Genomic DNA, 17,346 nt, shown 5'->3' on the forward strand with positions numbered 1-17,346 from the left:
TATATAAAAAAGGGGTGTAGCCATCCGGGGCCCTGGGGACCTGTGGGCCCTTTAATAAAAAGAAAAAAAGAAATAAAAAATATATATAAAAAATATATTTTAAAAAGGGGGTTGCCATCTGGGGCCCTGGGGACCTCTGGGCCCTTTAATATTTTTTTTTTAATAAAAATAAATTACAAAAAAAAGGGGTTGCCATCCGGGACCTCTGGGCCCTTTAATAAAAAATATATATAAAGAAACATTTATAAATGGCCCTGGGGACCTCTGGGCCCTTAAATAAAAAATAAATAAAAAAAATATATAAACAAAAATAAAAAAATAAACATTTATAAAAAAGATAAAGGGTGTTTGCCACATGGGGCCCTGGGGACCTCTGAGCCCTTTAATAAAAAAATATATATATATATATATATATATATATATATATATATATATATATATATATATACAGTATATATAAATAAAATATATAAAAAAATGTTTTTTATAAAAAAAAGGGGGGTTGCCACCCGGGGCCCTGGGGACCTCTGGGTCCTATAATAATAATAAACATTTATATATATATATATATATATATATATATATATATATATATATATATATATATATAAATAAAAAGGTGTTTTTTTATTAAAAAAAAGGGGGGTTGTCATCCAGGGCCCTGGGGAACTATGGGCCCCTGGGGACCCCCAGACCTCTAAAAAAAAAATTGGCCCTTTAATAAAAAATAAAATAAAAATATATTAAAAAATTGTCCCTTTAATAAAAATATATAATTTTTTTTTAATTTAAAAAAAAAAAAAAAAAAGGGGTGTTGCCATCTGGGGCCCTGGGGGGTTGCCATTTTTTCAAAGGAGGTTGCTTTGGGCCCCAACAGTGACAGGGCCCAGGGCACCTGCCCCATTTGCCCTGCGGTAAAGACGGCCCTGACACACATACACATGTGTTTGAGCTTTGGTGTGCACACCCTAATGCAATAGTCTGTGCACACCTTTGGCAGCCAGGTTATTTTTCCCAAAATGTTACAGTTTGTCACGTACCTGGATAGTGAGCCTGACGTGTAGAGGAGAGCCTCTCTAGCCGCACCGGCTTGTGGGACCCTGAGGTTGAGACAGAAGCACAGTGATGCAGGAGTGCCTAGGATCAGTCCAGTATTTGGTATGGCTGGATTATCATGGCTGGTGATGCAACAGGCAGACCGGCAGGGCTGGGTAGACCAGAGCTATGGCAGGCTGGATCGCAGAAGAGACAGGAACTGTTGCGATTTGCAGAGCAGAACTGCAGCATGCAGAGAAGAAGATGCAGAGTCAGGCAGGCTGGGTCGGTAGCGTTCAGGTGGATCAGGCAGAGGAGTAGGCAGAAGAGCAGTCCAAAACAAGCCGAATTCATGTTCAAAATCAGAAGTCAGCACAGGTAACAGGGTTCAGACACAGAAGCTGCAGACCAAACAGCAAGGAGCCTTTGGTGCACTCACTTTAAATAGCCCCTTTGGTGCCAATGTTGGTGACAGGCGTACGGGTGCGCGCAGGTGCACGCGTGCTCGCGCTCTGTTGCACCGTGAATGCGTGTGTCTGGCGTGCAATTCCTGATGGACGGCTATGCCTTTCCTGACACAGCTACATCAATAAAATAGTACTGCCGGCTTTACTTAAAGCGGGAGTTCACCCGAAATTTTTTTTTTAACATTAGATTGATGCTCATTTTGTCAAGGGGAATCGGGTAGTTTTTTTAAAATCGAAGCAGTACTTACCGTTTTAGAGAGCGGTCTTTGGGACTGGGCGTTCCTATTTGATTGACAGGCTTCCGACGGTCGCATACATCGCGTCACGAGTAGCCGAAAGAAGCGGAACGTCGGTGCGGCTCTATACGGCGCCTGCGCACCGACGTTCGGCTACTTTCGGAAAATCGTGACGCCATGTATGCGACCGTCGGAAGCCTGTCGGAAGCCTGTCAATCAAATAGGAACGCCCAGTCCCGCAGCCCATACCCGGAAGCGGCGGAGAAGATCGATCTCTAAAACGGTAAGTACTGCTTCGATTTTAAAAAAACTACCCGATTCCCCTTGACAAAATGAGCCTCAATCTAATGTTAAAAATTAACTTTTCGGGTGAACCTCCACTTTAAAGGGGAGTTCCAGCCATTTGTATGTTTATTAAAAGTCAGCAGCAACAAAAAGTGTAGCTGCTGGCTTTTAATAAACAGACACTTACCTGCTCCAGCGCTCCAGCGACGCGCTGGCCAGGGCTCCGCTCCTCTCCCCCCCTCCCCGGCCAGCGTCTTCATTCTCAGTGTGGGCACCCGGCCGTGACAGCTTTCAGCTTCACGGCCGGGCACCCACTGCGCATGCGCGAGCGGCACTGCGCATGAGCGAGCGGCGCGGCCCGGCGCCGCGCCGTGTAATTGGCCAGGAGATCGCCTAGGACCTGTGACGTGTCCTAGGCGATCGCCTACAGCAGCCCCTTCCTGAAGGCGATTAAGCTTAGTCGCCTACAGGAAGGAGGAAGTGGGACAGGAAGTCCCACTCTTGCTGAAGCCCCCACTCCCCCCCCAAAAAAATTACATGCCAAATGTGGCATGTAAGGGGGAGAGGAGTGGGTTAAGAGGAAGTTCCAAATTTGGGTGGAACTCCTCTTTAACTAGTCTTTGAAACGTCCACTGCCTTCCTCCTAACACCTATTCTGACTAACCTGTGTAATAAAGATGTATGTACTTAACTATTTTCAGCCTGCTCCAGTCCGGTCTTGGGATCTTCTCTGTATCAACCAGCACCAGCTTCAGGGGAAAGAAGAGAGTGCTCAAAATGGCTGGTTATGCTAGTGAGCAGTGATGTCCCCTATAGCCCTATAGGTTCCCATCCGGTGTCGGTGCTCCTTCCCCTCCCCTGCAGTGGCCTCTGTCCAGTGGCGGCCCGCCCATAGGGGGCGCCCGGGCGCCGCCCCCCCTCCTGTAGGCACAAAAAAAATATATATATATATATATATATATATTTTTTTTTTTTTCAGTTGCCCCTTTAAGAAACTTGAAAAAAAAAATGTTTTTCCTTTATTTAAAACATGTTTGAGCGCCGGCCACCATTGCCCTATGAAGCGCCGTGTCAATGCAATCTTTAGATTGCATACATGGTGCTTCATATGCGGCTTTTCAATCCCCGCCTATCGAGCGCATTGCAAAGCGCTGATGAGCTTCCCGTCCCCCTGACAGTGCTTCTATTGGCGCTGGGAGGCGGGAGCATTGTTACTTCCGGCCATTCGTCTTTTAGACGAAAAGCGGAAGTGACGTCACGCGGGAGCGCACATCATTTCATACAGCCCGAGCGGAACGGTAAGCCGATGGATGCCTGCCTGGGTTGTTGTGTCACGTCACGGCTGATGACTTTGGGGGCATTCAAGCCAATCCTGCACTACTTGATCCCCATCCCGATTGGAGCCAGATATTGTAGTTAGACTGCTGGGACTTGTAGTTCTCCATCTTCTCATGGAGAAGATGGAGATTGGAGAACTACAAGTCCCAGCAGATTATACATACAATAAGGCTCTGAGGTGGATGGGTGTGTGGATTGCATGCACCTATCAATCCCCGGGGGGGGGGGGGGGCAGGATCAGATAACACTGTTATCCGATCCTGCACACCCCCCCCCCCCCCCGGGATTGATAGGTGCATGCAATCCACACCCATCCACCTCAGAGCCATATTGTATGTATAATCTGCTGGGACTTGTAGTTCTCCAATCTCCATCTTCTCCATGAGAAGATGGAGAACTACAAGTCCCAGCAGGTTTCATATACAATAAGGCTTTGAGGTGGATGGATGTCTGGACAGTGACAATTGATGGGCACAGTGGTGACAATTGATGGGCACAGTGGTGACAATTGATGGGCACAGTGGTGACAATTGGTGGCACAGTGGTAACAATTGATGGCATGGCACAGTGGTGACAATTGATGGCATGGCATAGTGGTGACAATTGATGGCATAGTGGCTGTGTTTGATGGCATGGCACAGTGACTGCATTTTATGGCACAGTGGTTGCGTTTTGATGGCACAGTGGTTGCGTTTGATGGCATGGCACAGTGGTTGCGTTTGATGGCATGGCACAGTGGTGATAATTGATGGGCCCAGTGAGGCTGCAATTGTTTTTTTTTTTTTCCGTTTGCGCCCCCCCAAAAAATTTGAGCACCAGCAGCCACTGCCTCTGTCTGACACAAGGGACCTGACGGAGCGGCCTAAAAATAGGTAAGTATATAAACATTTCTTACACAGGTTAGTCAACGTTTTAGGAGGAGGAGGGAACGTTTGTAACACTAGTTAGGCAAAGGCGAGAATTGTACTTTGAAAAAAAAAATTTGAAAAATCGTAAATTTTTGTATTTTCTCTTTAAAACCATTCCAAAAAAATAAATCTAATATCCCAAAATTAGTGACTTTATCTCTACATCGCAAGCAATAATCACGCTGCGTTTGGCCAACCCAAGCTATATCAGAGATACAATTATTCCTGGAAGCAGCACGGTACATTGGTGGATTGAGAAGCCTGGAGGCAGCTGAGGGAAACAGGAGCCGGTCAGTGTTTCCAAGATTATTCCTTGGGGGTGAAAACAAATACAGAAAATAATTTGCAAGAATAAATGTAATTCTCATTCTTTCTGCTGCCTCTCCTCTAATCTCACATAATTGTCCACACTTGTGGTCTGCACAAAGGAATTCTGCAATTGCTTTCATCAAATCTCAGCTTCATGTTTATTAACCTAGACATTGCCAGAGCAGCAGGGATCTCATAGTGTGTCTTACTATATTGGTTGGAAACGTGGCCATTAAAGAGAAATTGTCACCAATTTAACTGCAATCTCCCCATTACATTATATGTGCTTTTAACATATTTTATGTATGTTATTTACTGGTAAAAGGCCCCTAAAAACTGCTTCTGGGTGCCAACGGTTGTTGCACTGTCCATGCTAGACAATGTAGTGACGATGCTACACAACCCCTGTGTTAGGGTTGCCACCTAATGCCTTTAAAACCAAACACATATAAATGTAATGCAGATAAGGCACTGAGGCCCATATTCTCTCTAAATGTCCGCGGGCGGCGCGTAAGGCATTTACACTCCGCCACCCCAAACTACAGGAGCAAGTACTGTATTCCCCAAACACTTGCTCCGTAGTTTGGGGCGGCGGAGTGTAAATGGCCCGGCGTAGCCACGCGTATCTTCAAGGGGGCGGCTTCTATTCAAATTAAGCGCGCCCCCGATTCTAAGTAACTGCGCATGCGCCGGGCTTAAAAAAGCCCAGTGCGCATGCTCCAGTTCTCGGCGGAAAACGTCAATGACGCCGACGTGTGCGTCATTGACGTAAAGTTGTATTCAAGAACGACTTAGGGAAACGACGTAGCAGACGGAAAAACACGACACGGACCCGACGCTATCCGTAACATGGCCTACGTGGGACATGCGGAAACTTACTCCTCATATAGCAGGAGTAAGTTTCCGCTTACGCAAACGACGTTAGCGACGGGTACGCGACGCGAAATCGTTCGGGAATCGGCGTAGCAGGCTCATTTGCATAAACAAATGAGACCTTCACGTAAATGCCATCTAGCGGCGGGCGGCGTAATTACATTTAAGATCCGACAGTGTAAGTGACTTACAGATGGCGGATCTTAAGTGTATCTATGCGAAAATGATTGCGAATCAGTCGCATAGATACACGGGCCAAAAAAGAAAGATACGATGGAGTATCCTGAGATACTCCATCGTAACTTCTCTCAGAATATGGCCCTAAGTGAGTTTAATTACCACCTTAATCATCCACAGAACCTGTGCAATTAATATGTGTTTGGTTTTAAAGGGATGAGGTGGCAACCCAACAGCATTGGCTGAAGCGGGCGGAAGAAGAAAATCATCAAAGCACAGCAGTGTCTAAAGACAGTTATTTGCACCCACTTCCGGCCACACAGTCTTGGGTAAACTGCGGGCATGATGTCACCTCCCGTCCGTCTCCGTCCCCTTGTGTTCTGGGAACACTCGGCTCCCAGAACACAGCGGAAGCCAATCGGCAGGCGTAGCGCGACTCGCGCATGCGACGTAGGGAACCGGGCAGTGAAGCCGGAGCGCTTTACTTCCTGGTTCCCTCACAGAGGATGGCGGGGGGCAGCAGAGTGACGAGCAATCGCTCATCCTCTGCTGCGGACGGCGCTGGACTCCAGGACAGGTAAGTGTCCTAATATTAAAAGTCAGCAGCTGCAGTATTTATAGCTGCTGGCTTTTAATATTTTTTTTTTCAGCGGACATCCGCTTTAAGGCAGAATGGGGATTTAGGGATTTTAGCCACTTTGGCCTCCCCCATTCCTTCAATTGACATTGATAAGGAGTGCAATAGATAATGAAAGAAAGAAAGTTACCGCTCCAGGTGGATTGTGTTAGGATGATCAGTGTAGTCTCAGGAGATCAAGGGTGCTGGCAATGCACAAGGCAACAAATGGAAAAAGAAAATATGGACAGCCGCACTCCAAAAAACCTTGATGGTTGTCTTTATTTAAAAAAGGAAAAATGCACTACAAGTCACAGCACACCACACGGGAGTAAAACAGCTGACGCGTTTCGCACTATAAATGAGTGCTTAATCATAGCTCGCTATCTGTTGCACCGTGAATGCGCGTGTCTGGAATTCCTGCTGGACGGCTATGCCTTTCCTGACACAGCTACATCAATAAAATAATACTGCCGGCTTTACTTAACTAGTCTTAGAAACGTGCACTGCTTTCCTCCTAACACCTATTCTGACTAACCTGTGTAATAAAGATGTATGTACTTAACTATTTTCAGCCTGCTCCAGTCCGGTCCTGGGATCTTCTCTGTATCAACCAGCACCTCGAGACAAAGAACTCTCTGAGGATCTGAAAAAAAAAAATGTTGCTCTACATAAAGATGGCCTAGGCTATAAGAAGATTGGCAAGAGCCTGCAACTGAGCTGCAGCACAGTGGCCAAGACCATACAGGAAAGGTTGCACTCAGAACAGGCCTTGCCATGGTCGACCAAAGAAGTTGAATACAGCGCCATATCCGGTTGTCTTTGGGAAATAGACGTATGAGTGCTGCCAGCATTGATGCAGAGGTTGAAAGGGTGGGGGGTCAGCATGTCAGTGCTCAGACCATATGCCGCACACTGCAATTTAATGCAAAATCAGGTGTGTTACTGGGCATAGCTGTAAAAAGTGTTGAAATGCAACAAATTGGTGTAAAGCTGGTCTATAAAATGAAACCCAGAAGGTGCTTAAAGGAAACATTTGTTTTGCATAAAATGAATGTCTGCAAGGTAGACAGACAGAATAGTGTAATGATTCTGTTAAAAAACAAGTAAATACCTATTAAATTCCTTCATCTATATCACCTCCGGCGTTCTAGTTTCTGTTCTCTCATTCACTTCCTGGTTTGCATCACTCGTTCATGTAAGAACTACATTTCCCAGTATGAATTGTGGCACGCCCAGTAATTCACACCTCCTTGAAGTCTCTAATGCCACGTACAGACGGACGTTTTTTGTGATGAAAAAAAACTTTGTTTTTAAAAACGTCATTTAAAATGACCGTGTGTGGTGAAAACGTTGTTTTATGTCTTCTGAAAAACGACAAAAAAAAAAATCGAACATGCTTGAATTTTTTGTGTCGTTTTTCAAAACGTCGTTTTTTGTGTCAATTAAAATGATAGTGTGTGGGCAAAACAACGTTTAAAACAACGTTTTTAAACCCGTGCATGCTCAGAAGCAAGTTATGAAGCTAGCTTCAATGGAAAAGAGTGCTGAACGTAACCGCGCTTTGCTAGAGCATTTTGAAAAAACGATGGTGTGTAGGTAACGTCGTTTTTGAAAATAAAGTTTCAAAAAACGTTGTTTTATTTCATCACAAAAAACGACCGTCTGTATGCGGCATCACAGGTAGAGAGCATCCTGCCGCACAGATGTAGTTCCCAGGAGGGGGTGAACACGTTACTGACCACCGCAGTAAAGCCTCCCATCACGGTGGTGAGTAAAATCAGACAAGCAGGAAGTGAACAGAACAGAGAAGAAATAGAGCAACTTCTGAGCAAAAACGAACAATGAGGAAGTGAAAAGAGGAATGTCTGCAGGTAAAGGATGCTTATTATGAAAAAAAAAATCCTTTACAACCCCTTTAGCCCTGGTTCACACTGGGTACGATTTGGAACGATTTGAGATGCGATTTGACATGTCAAATCGCATCTCAAATCGGCGGCAATTGTCGGCAATGGCACTGTCCTAATCAGTGCGACGCCGCATCTGCGATTTCAAAAAGTAGTTCCTGTACTACTTTTTGCGATTTCGGGCCGCGATTTACATTAAATTGCGGCTGAAATCGCGGCAAAATCGCAGCCGCGAAATCGCGGTAAAATCGCGCATTTTACCGCGATTTTGAATTCGCAGCAGTGTGAACCTAGGCTCAAGCACAGTCAGGAAACCAGCATTTTCGGAAGTAGGTAACCAATGGCAGCATTCAAATTTTCTTAAAAATGCAAACAAGGTGTGATTGGAACATAAAATGAGGCCACATTTACCAAGTGTAGCCGGATGTGTATTGCCTTTTCTAATAGCTATTAATTAATCAAAATACCTCATACGGATGTATTTTCCAGGTATTTTATATTACAGAGTGACATTAAAACATCCCACACCATATATTACTATGTACACAGAATAGAGGGAAACTGCCATTGTAAACCTTTTCCTTTTTCAGCATCTCCTGTGCTCATTACACCATGCATTTTCTATAATCTTCTGGTTCTTTATTATTTCAGACATTTTATCATCTTTTTCATGACGAATGCAGGAGACTCACCGAATAAGCACACTGTGGCAATTCATATATATTTAAAGTGATTCTGTATGTACAAACATGAGCACATTATTACCCAGACGAGGGTGTAGTTATCATTCCGCTCACATCTATTCCCCCTGGAACCCCTCCCTGTACTGCATGAATATCAATAAGTGGAGAAAGTAAAGAGAATGGGGACACATACAGAATGGAGTATTAGACATTCAATTACCGACTACAAGATGGAACCCTAAAATTCTAACAATGTAAATGATTCTGTTGTTGTTGTATGTACAGTATATCTCTCCAGGCATGCAGGGAAAGGGGCCTTCAATATCGTAATAACAGGATTGCTGCTTTCCTCTTAACAGTGAAAAGGCTTAATAAAAATAAAAAAGAAGATAGATAGGTAGACAGATAGATGTATGTCTATATCTATATATATATATATATATATATATATATATAGATCTATCTATGTATATAGATATCTATCTATATATCGATATCAACTATATTTTGTTAAGATGCATGAATGTCCCTATAGCAACCAATCAGCACTGACCTCTGACATTTACACTTGTGATTGTTCTATCCTATGGAACATCGGCAAGGCTGCTGAGTATAAGTGCACTCTACATATCATCATGGCATTGCAACACTTTAAAATCCTTATTTATCAATGCAATCAAGCTCTAAGCAGCTGTTTGTGATTAGGTTTTTGAAGGGCTTTTCTTATCAGAGTTAAATGTGGCCCCATGGGTCCCCCATTCATATTACTAAAGCAAAATCTGAAAAATACATCAATGTCATTATCATGTGTGTCCCTAGTTTATATCCAATCAGACATTCATTTTACTGGTTTAGGGATGCATCCTGGCAGCCTCCAATCTTCACCTTGGCATTTCTTGTGTGTACTTGGCGGCCCCACAAGTTAAATCCTGGTAGTTTCCACTTTCGCCATCTGATGAAGGTCGAGGGAAATGATCTTGTAAAAGGCATTCTTCATGTTTCCTAGTTCTGACCACTGATGAGCTATCTACAGTGTGCATGTGTAAAAAGGTGTGATTCCCAACTAGAAGCACTACGAGAAGCCCGGTAAACCCGATGAAATGGTTTATGTAGAAAAGGTCTTCTGATCTTGGCCCTGTTGCAATGTCTCTTGAATAGGGATGAGCCGAACACCCCCCCGTTCGGTTCGCACCAGAACCTTCGAACGGACCGAACGTTCGCGCGAACATTTAGAACCCCATTGACGTCTATGGGACTCGAACGTTCGAATTCAAAAGTGATAATTTTAAAGCCTAATATGCAAGTTATTGTTGTAAAACGGGTTTGAGAACCCGGTTCTTGCCCCAGGGAACATGTATCAATGTAAAAAAAAGTTTTAAAAATGGTCGTTTTTTCTGGAGCAGTGATTTTAATGATGCTTAAAGTGAAAAGAGAAATTTTAAAATTCCTTTAAATATTGTACCTGCTGGGTGTCTATAGTATGCCTGTGAAGTGGCACGTGTTTAGAACTGTCCCTGCACAAAATGAGATTACTATAAGAAAAAAGTAATTTAAAACTGCTTGCGGCTTTAATGTAATGTCTGGTCCCTGCAATATGGATGAAAATCATTGAGAAAAATAGCACAGACACAGACAGTACACACACCACGTAGCTTTAGGTGCACACTGCAGAGGACACAGACAGTACACCACGTGAAAGTACTTGCAGCAATATCCTCTGCATGTAGTATTAATATGAGCAATCCCTGACTCTAGGAATAAATATGAGAAACACCAGCTTTACGTTAGGTGCACAATGTGCAGAGGACACAGACAGTACACACACCACGTAGCTTTAGGTGCACACTGCAGAGGACATGGACAGTACACCACGTGAGAATACTGTAGCTAGCACAATCACCTGCCTGCCTGTCAGTAAATTAGGAAGAGCGGATCTAGCTAAAACTCAATACAGTGTATAAATATATATACAACACCTGGGATGCATATATATCCTCTACACACTGTAACTCTAACTGACTAACCTGCCTGCCTGCTCTATCTACATGCAATAAATGATACACTCTCTCTCTTTCTGTCTTAACCACCGCAACACACTACACAAGGCCGATTTGCAGGCGGCCTTTTATAGTGCAGGGCGTGTACTAAACCCCCTGAGCCATAATTGGCCAAAGCCACCCTGGCTTTGGTCAATTATGGCTCTCCGTTTTTTGCAAGCTGTGATTGGCCAATCATCAGCCAGCAATGCACTGCGATGCCGCAATAAATTATGGGCCGTGACACGCCACTCGAATTTGGCGCGAACGGCCCATAACGTTCGTAATTCGACGAACGGTCGAACATACAATGTTCGAGTCGAACATGAGTTCGACTCGAACACGAAGCTCATCCCTACTCTTGAACAATGGGGTTCCTGATTTATTTTATTTGTTTATTTTAAGTTGATCATTGTAGTTGCACCAACAGCTATGGGGGGCAATCACCTGACCTCACCTGAATATATAGGCTTTCCCAGCAGGCCAAGGGATTCAAGAAAACCCCTGCCGTTGGCTGATATACCCATTACCTGACCTTGCGTTGCGTTGCCCTTCTCGTATTGAGTACCACCAAGCCATCTAGTTGTAGAAAAGAAAAGTGCAACAAGGCCAAACTTAGGGAGAACTCAATAGATCTCTAGCAAACAACCAGGATAACTACTGCCCTCCCAAACAACCCTGCCTAAAGTCCAGAGTGCTACACACAGATTATCAGATCACACTCTCCTTCTTGCTCTGTACCCAGTGTTATTTGGGGGCATTCTCTTTTATGGTGGGGAAACTAATTAACAATGCTGTTTGGTTAAACACTTGTTTGTGAATCAGCAATATCAGTGATAAGAAAAAAATTATAAGATGTAAACCCTAACTGAATGACACTTCATTGGCTAACTTTTAATTTTTTATAAAAAAAAAGCACTTTTTACTTTTTTTCCTTGGGTCCCATTCACACTACTAGTACATTTGTGCAGGTGACAAAATGCCCAGGAACACATGGTACTAACAGCACAGAATAAGCGAAGCTCAAAAAGACACCTGAGCTTCTGTGATTAAGCTCCAAAGGCAAAGATGTTGGGGCGTGGCCTGGCAGGAGTCCGAGCTAAAGCTAGCTGCCATTCATCTTACTTCATGCACATGGGTCTGCTTCATGATGTGTGGCTTATGGACCTTTTCCTTTGACAATGCTGTAGCTTAGATCTAGGGTGAGCTCCCTGTCCCAGGCTGCCTGCACCCACAGCAGTCTAGTTGGACTTTACCTCACCTGAGTGTCACCTAAATTTTGTCTTTTTGGGTCACATGAGCTTCTTTGCCATGCATAGGGCAGCCCAATGAAATTAATATGTTGCACTGCTTGTGAAGATTGACAACACACAAAAAATCCTATGTATGCACAATGCCTGGAGTAGTAGTGCTACATTAGTGTAAATGGTGCCGCTGATCCCGGCAGCCTCTTTGCAGACTCCATTCTACTATATGAACTCCAGCAAGGTCTGCATAGCATTTTTCCAGGAGGGTTTCTCCATGCTGACAGTGGTAGACCATTTCTGGGTAGAATCTGTTGAAACAAGCACTTCTAGTCTAGGGTGACCAGACATCCCCAGTTTCAGGGGACAGTCCCCTGATTGAGGACACTGTCCCCGGACCAAGTTTGTCCATGGTTTTGCCCCCAGATTGGATTTAATAGGGGGCAGGGGCAATTTCAAAGACAATCAGTGCAGAATTAAAATAAAAAAAATAGGATTACACCCCCCCCCCCCCCCCCCCCACCGTGCCTACTAGCATAAGGGGGTGTATTTTTCCCATTATCTGTGCCCCTTTCTGATGATCATGCGCTGGTCGGAGCGGAGGGAATATTTCTTCAGTTTCGGGGATATGCCTATTCAGCTCCACTCGCATGTTCTTCTGCCTTGGCTCAAATCCTGGCCAGCCACCTGCCTATCTCCTTGTCTTCCCTGGCAGAGTGATCTTCCTCCGCTCCCCATCCAGTAGTAGCCGGGGCCCAGAGAGTAAGACTTGAGAGGCTGTGAGGCGGGCGATGACGGGCAGAGAGTCGCTGATTGTAAAACTTTGAAGGAAGTAGAGAGCAAAGAAGGGAAAGGTTCAGGTACGCGGTACAGAATGCACAATTGATATTCACAGTTTCAATATTCGCCACTCAATCCTGAGTGTGTATTGCTCACCTGGATAGACCCCTCTCACATGGCTTAGCAGCCGGAATGATGCACGGACAGTATAGGAAACAATCTCTGCCACAGACCGTCTGAGAACACAGAATGAATATTCAGGAATTCTCTGCCACAGGATTTAAAGTCCCGAACTTCCTGCCTTACAGCCAAAGAGCCTTTAAGCCAATCCGGCGGGCTGTAAGGTGTGGTAGGTCACAGTGCATCCTTCAATAAGTTACCAAGCCTCTCCCAAAATACCAGCCTTCCACTTGACCCTTTCCGGGACAGGTCCTCCCCTGGCTTCCTTCATTGAGTGGCTTATTCCCGCAGGACAGACAGCACAGGATTACCTCCAACACATAGGCCCCAGCCAGGATAACTGGGCCTACTTGTCAGAAACCCAGCTTCAGACCAATGTGGTCCCGAGACTGAAATCACACACACAACCACCTCGCGCCAGGAGGACCACGAGGCGAAGGACCCTGAAAAACGGCATCTGCCCCTTAAGTATCCCCAGCATGCACAGCGGGGTCACCACTCCCACTGTACCACTGCCAAGGAGGGACACCCAATATATCATGGTATACCTGTGGTCCAACATGGGCCTAAAGTGGCAAAGCCACCCACAGGCAACAAGAGAAAATACTACCAGGCAGTACCACAGCCAGAACAGAGGCAAATTTGCACATAATTCAACAAGTCTGGGCCTACTTATTGACCCAGATATCCCCTAAATTTAAAATAGCGCCCCTATCTTTGGGAGCAGGGAGCTGCAAAACTATAAAAAGGAAAATAATATATATATAGGATTTAATGGATTTAGTCTACAGATACATTAAAAAAAAGAAAATCACTACGAGTAAGCAAATGATTGCAGCTGGATTAAAGTCGATACTTTTTCAATGTCTTACAGTGTTTGACTGCATTTTTTTGCAGTTTTGGTTTTTCACTGAATGTAATAAGGGATTCAAACCAATTTATGTAACAAGCATCAAAATTATGTGCACAAATGTAACATAATCATTGCACATTCATCATTTGCAATTGTATTTGAAAATAAGCCTTGCTTTGAGCCTACAGAAACACTCCACCAAGTAATAAGCTGAAATGATACCTGATTATCTTGGTGCATTTGTGTATTCCCTCCTAAGATTCATAATAACACAAGTATTTATTGCTGGGAAGGTTTGGGAATTTTATCTTTTTTTTTGCTACCATATGTCTGAGTACTGGAGTTTGTTTTTTTATTTGTTTCCTTCGGATGCAAGCAGGGATTAACCTAGTGGGTGCATGAGCCAACATTAATCAATATTATTAACTGCTGCTATCTAAGCAAACAATATTTAATACAGTATAATTAGGAAGAGGTGATATACTGTTACTTGTCTGTCCAGTAAATGGCTGGCTTAAAATGTCTTTTGCAGTAAAGGGCTCCTCCAAGTGGTCATTTTAGATATTGCAGCTAAAACCATTTTCGGCTTATAGGGCCAGATTCACAAAAGAGATACGACGGCGTAATTGTATCCATAAGATCCGACAGGTGTAATTGTTTTACACTGTCGGATCTTAGGATGCAGTACCGCGGCCGCCGCTGGGGGGAGTTTGCGTCTTAAAACCAGCGTCGGGTATGCAAATTAGGAGTTACGGCGATCCACAACGGATTTTCGCGTTCGCTACGTCGCCGCTAGTCTAGTTTCCCGTTGCAAAGTTAGTCGTCGTTTTTGGTGCCCTAACTTTACACAGCAATCGTATTGCTGTCTAAAGTATGGCCGTCGTTCCCGCGTCGAAATTTAAAAATGAACGTCGTTTGCGTAAGCCGTCCGGGAATACGGAATTACGCTACGCGCGTCGCCGTTCGAAAAAATGACGTCACGGCGCGCAAAGCACGACGGGAATTGCGCAACTGAGCATGCCCAGTAGGTCCGGCGCGGGAGGGTGCCTAATTTAAATGGCACACGCCCATTTGAATTGGCCCGCCTTGCGCCGGAGGCTGCCAGCGTAGTTTTAATCGCAAGTGCTTTGTGAATCAGGCACTTGCGATGAAAACTTGCGGCGGTGTAACGTATCTACGATACGTTACGCCGCCGCAGTTCTATGTGAATCTGGCCCCTAGTTCTTGCTTCTCCTTTGATCATAAAGTATGCATTGTAAGAAATTTTCTTCAACATACATATATGTATATATGTGTGTATGTATATATATATTTTATATTTTTTTTCTTTTTTTTTTACAAGCGCATTATACATATACAGTATGGGGTAGATTCACGTAGATCGGCGTTTCTTTGTGCGGGCGTAACGTATCCTATTTACGTTACGCCTCCACAACTTTTACAGGCAAGTGCCGTATTCTTAAAAGAAAGTTGCGGCGGCGTAGCGTAAATAGGCCGGCGTAAGCCCGCCTAATTGAAATAGTGAAGAGGTGGGCGTGTGTTATGTAAATTAGGCTCGACCCGACGTGATTGACGTTTTTCCTGGACGGCGCATGCGCTGTCCGTGGAATTTTCCAGTGTGCATTGCTCCAAAGTACGCCGCAAGGACGTCATTGGTTTCGACGTGAACGTAAATAACGTCCAGCCCCATTCACGGACGAATTACGCAAACAACGTAAAAAATTAAAAATTTGACGCGGGAACGACGGCCATACTTAACATTGGTACGCCGCACTTACGCCACCATATAGCAGGGGTAACTATACGCCTGGAAAAGCCTAACGTAAACGGCGTAAATGTACTGCGTCGGCCGGGCGTACGTTCGTGAATTTGCGTATCTTGCTGATTTACATATTTCGACGCGTAAATCAGCGTACACGCCCCTAGCGGTCAGCGGAAAAATGCAGTTACGATCCGACGGCGTAAGAGACTTACGCCGGTCGGATCTAATAGAAATCTATGCGTAACTGATTCTATGAATCAGGCGCATAGATACGACCGGCTGGACTCAGAGATACGACGGCGTATCTGGTCTGTGAATCTACCCCAATATATATATATATATATATATATATATCATTATTTCTCTGTTAGGGCTCGTTCAGGTGTGCAGTTATACTGGCGATATGTTGCCTCCGCACTGCCTGGTTTAACCCTCAAATTGCCAACCCACTGTGCCGCAACCATGTGCATTGCATGCAGTTGTCATGTATCCCCATTCACTTGAATGGGTTGCCTCTAATGGCAGCACCACCTGCCAAATGCATCACTCAGTTTATTTTACCTGTGGGTGAATACAGCCCTGATTGGCCCGGAGGTAGGTGATCGAGAAGCAGCAAAACCGCAGCAGCATTGTCAGCCCGGGGGGGAGGGAAGTGTTTGATGTACTTGCAAATTTAAATACACAAACAAATTGAAGCCAAACTCCGGTAAATACTGTGGGGTAGATCCACGTACCTACGCTGCGCCCGGCGCAGATGTCAGATACGCTAAGCCGATGTAACTTACTTTGGCTTAGTTTGAATCCTCAACTAATTTGCGCCGTAAGTTACGGCGGCGTACTGTATCTCTCGCAGCGTAAGGGCGCGGAATTCAATTGCGGCGGGTAGGGGGCGTGTTTCATTTAAATGAAGCGCGTCCCCGCGCCGAACGAACTGCGAATGCGCCGTCCCTAAAATTTCCCGCCGTGCATTGCGCTAAATGACGTCGCAAGGACGTCATTGGTTTTGACGTGAACGTAAATGGCGTCCAGCCCCATTCACGGACGACTTACGCAAACGACGTAAAATTTTCAAAATTAGAGGCGGGAACGACGGCCATACTTAACATTGAGTACGCCACCATATAGCAGCTTTAACTATACGCCGGAAAAAGCCGAACGGAAACGACGTAAAAAAAAGGCGACGGACGCTCGTACGTTCGTGGATCGTCGGAAATAGCTAATTTGCATACTCAACGCGGAATACGATGGAAACGCCACCTGGTGGCCGCCGGAAAATTGCATCTAAGATCCGACGGCGTACTAAGGCGTACGTCTGTCGGATCTAACACAGATGTCGTCGTATCTTGTTTGGTGGATACCAAAACAAAGATACGACGCGCAAAATTTAAAATTACGTGGCGTATCAAGTGATACGCCGGCGTAATTTCTTTAAGGATCTGCCCCCTTGTAAGCAGTTACTGCAAAAAAAAAAAAAGTTTTACCTAAATAAATAAAAGTTGATCTTTGTAAGCTAGTGTTAAGTGGTTTGTCTCATCTCTGTAACTGATACATTCTGCTGGAGAGCTTGTTCCTTTGAAAAACAACAGACTTGCTGGCTGGGTCACCAGATAAAAATATGAGAAAGAAAGCCTAAAAAATAAAAACAAATGCAGCCATC

The sequence above is a fragment of the Rana temporaria genome, chromosome 5, assembly GCF_905171775.1.
Source record: "Rana temporaria chromosome 5, aRanTem1.1, whole genome shotgun sequence".
Taxonomy (NCBI): Eukaryota; Metazoa; Chordata; class Amphibia; order Anura; family Ranidae; genus Rana; species Rana temporaria.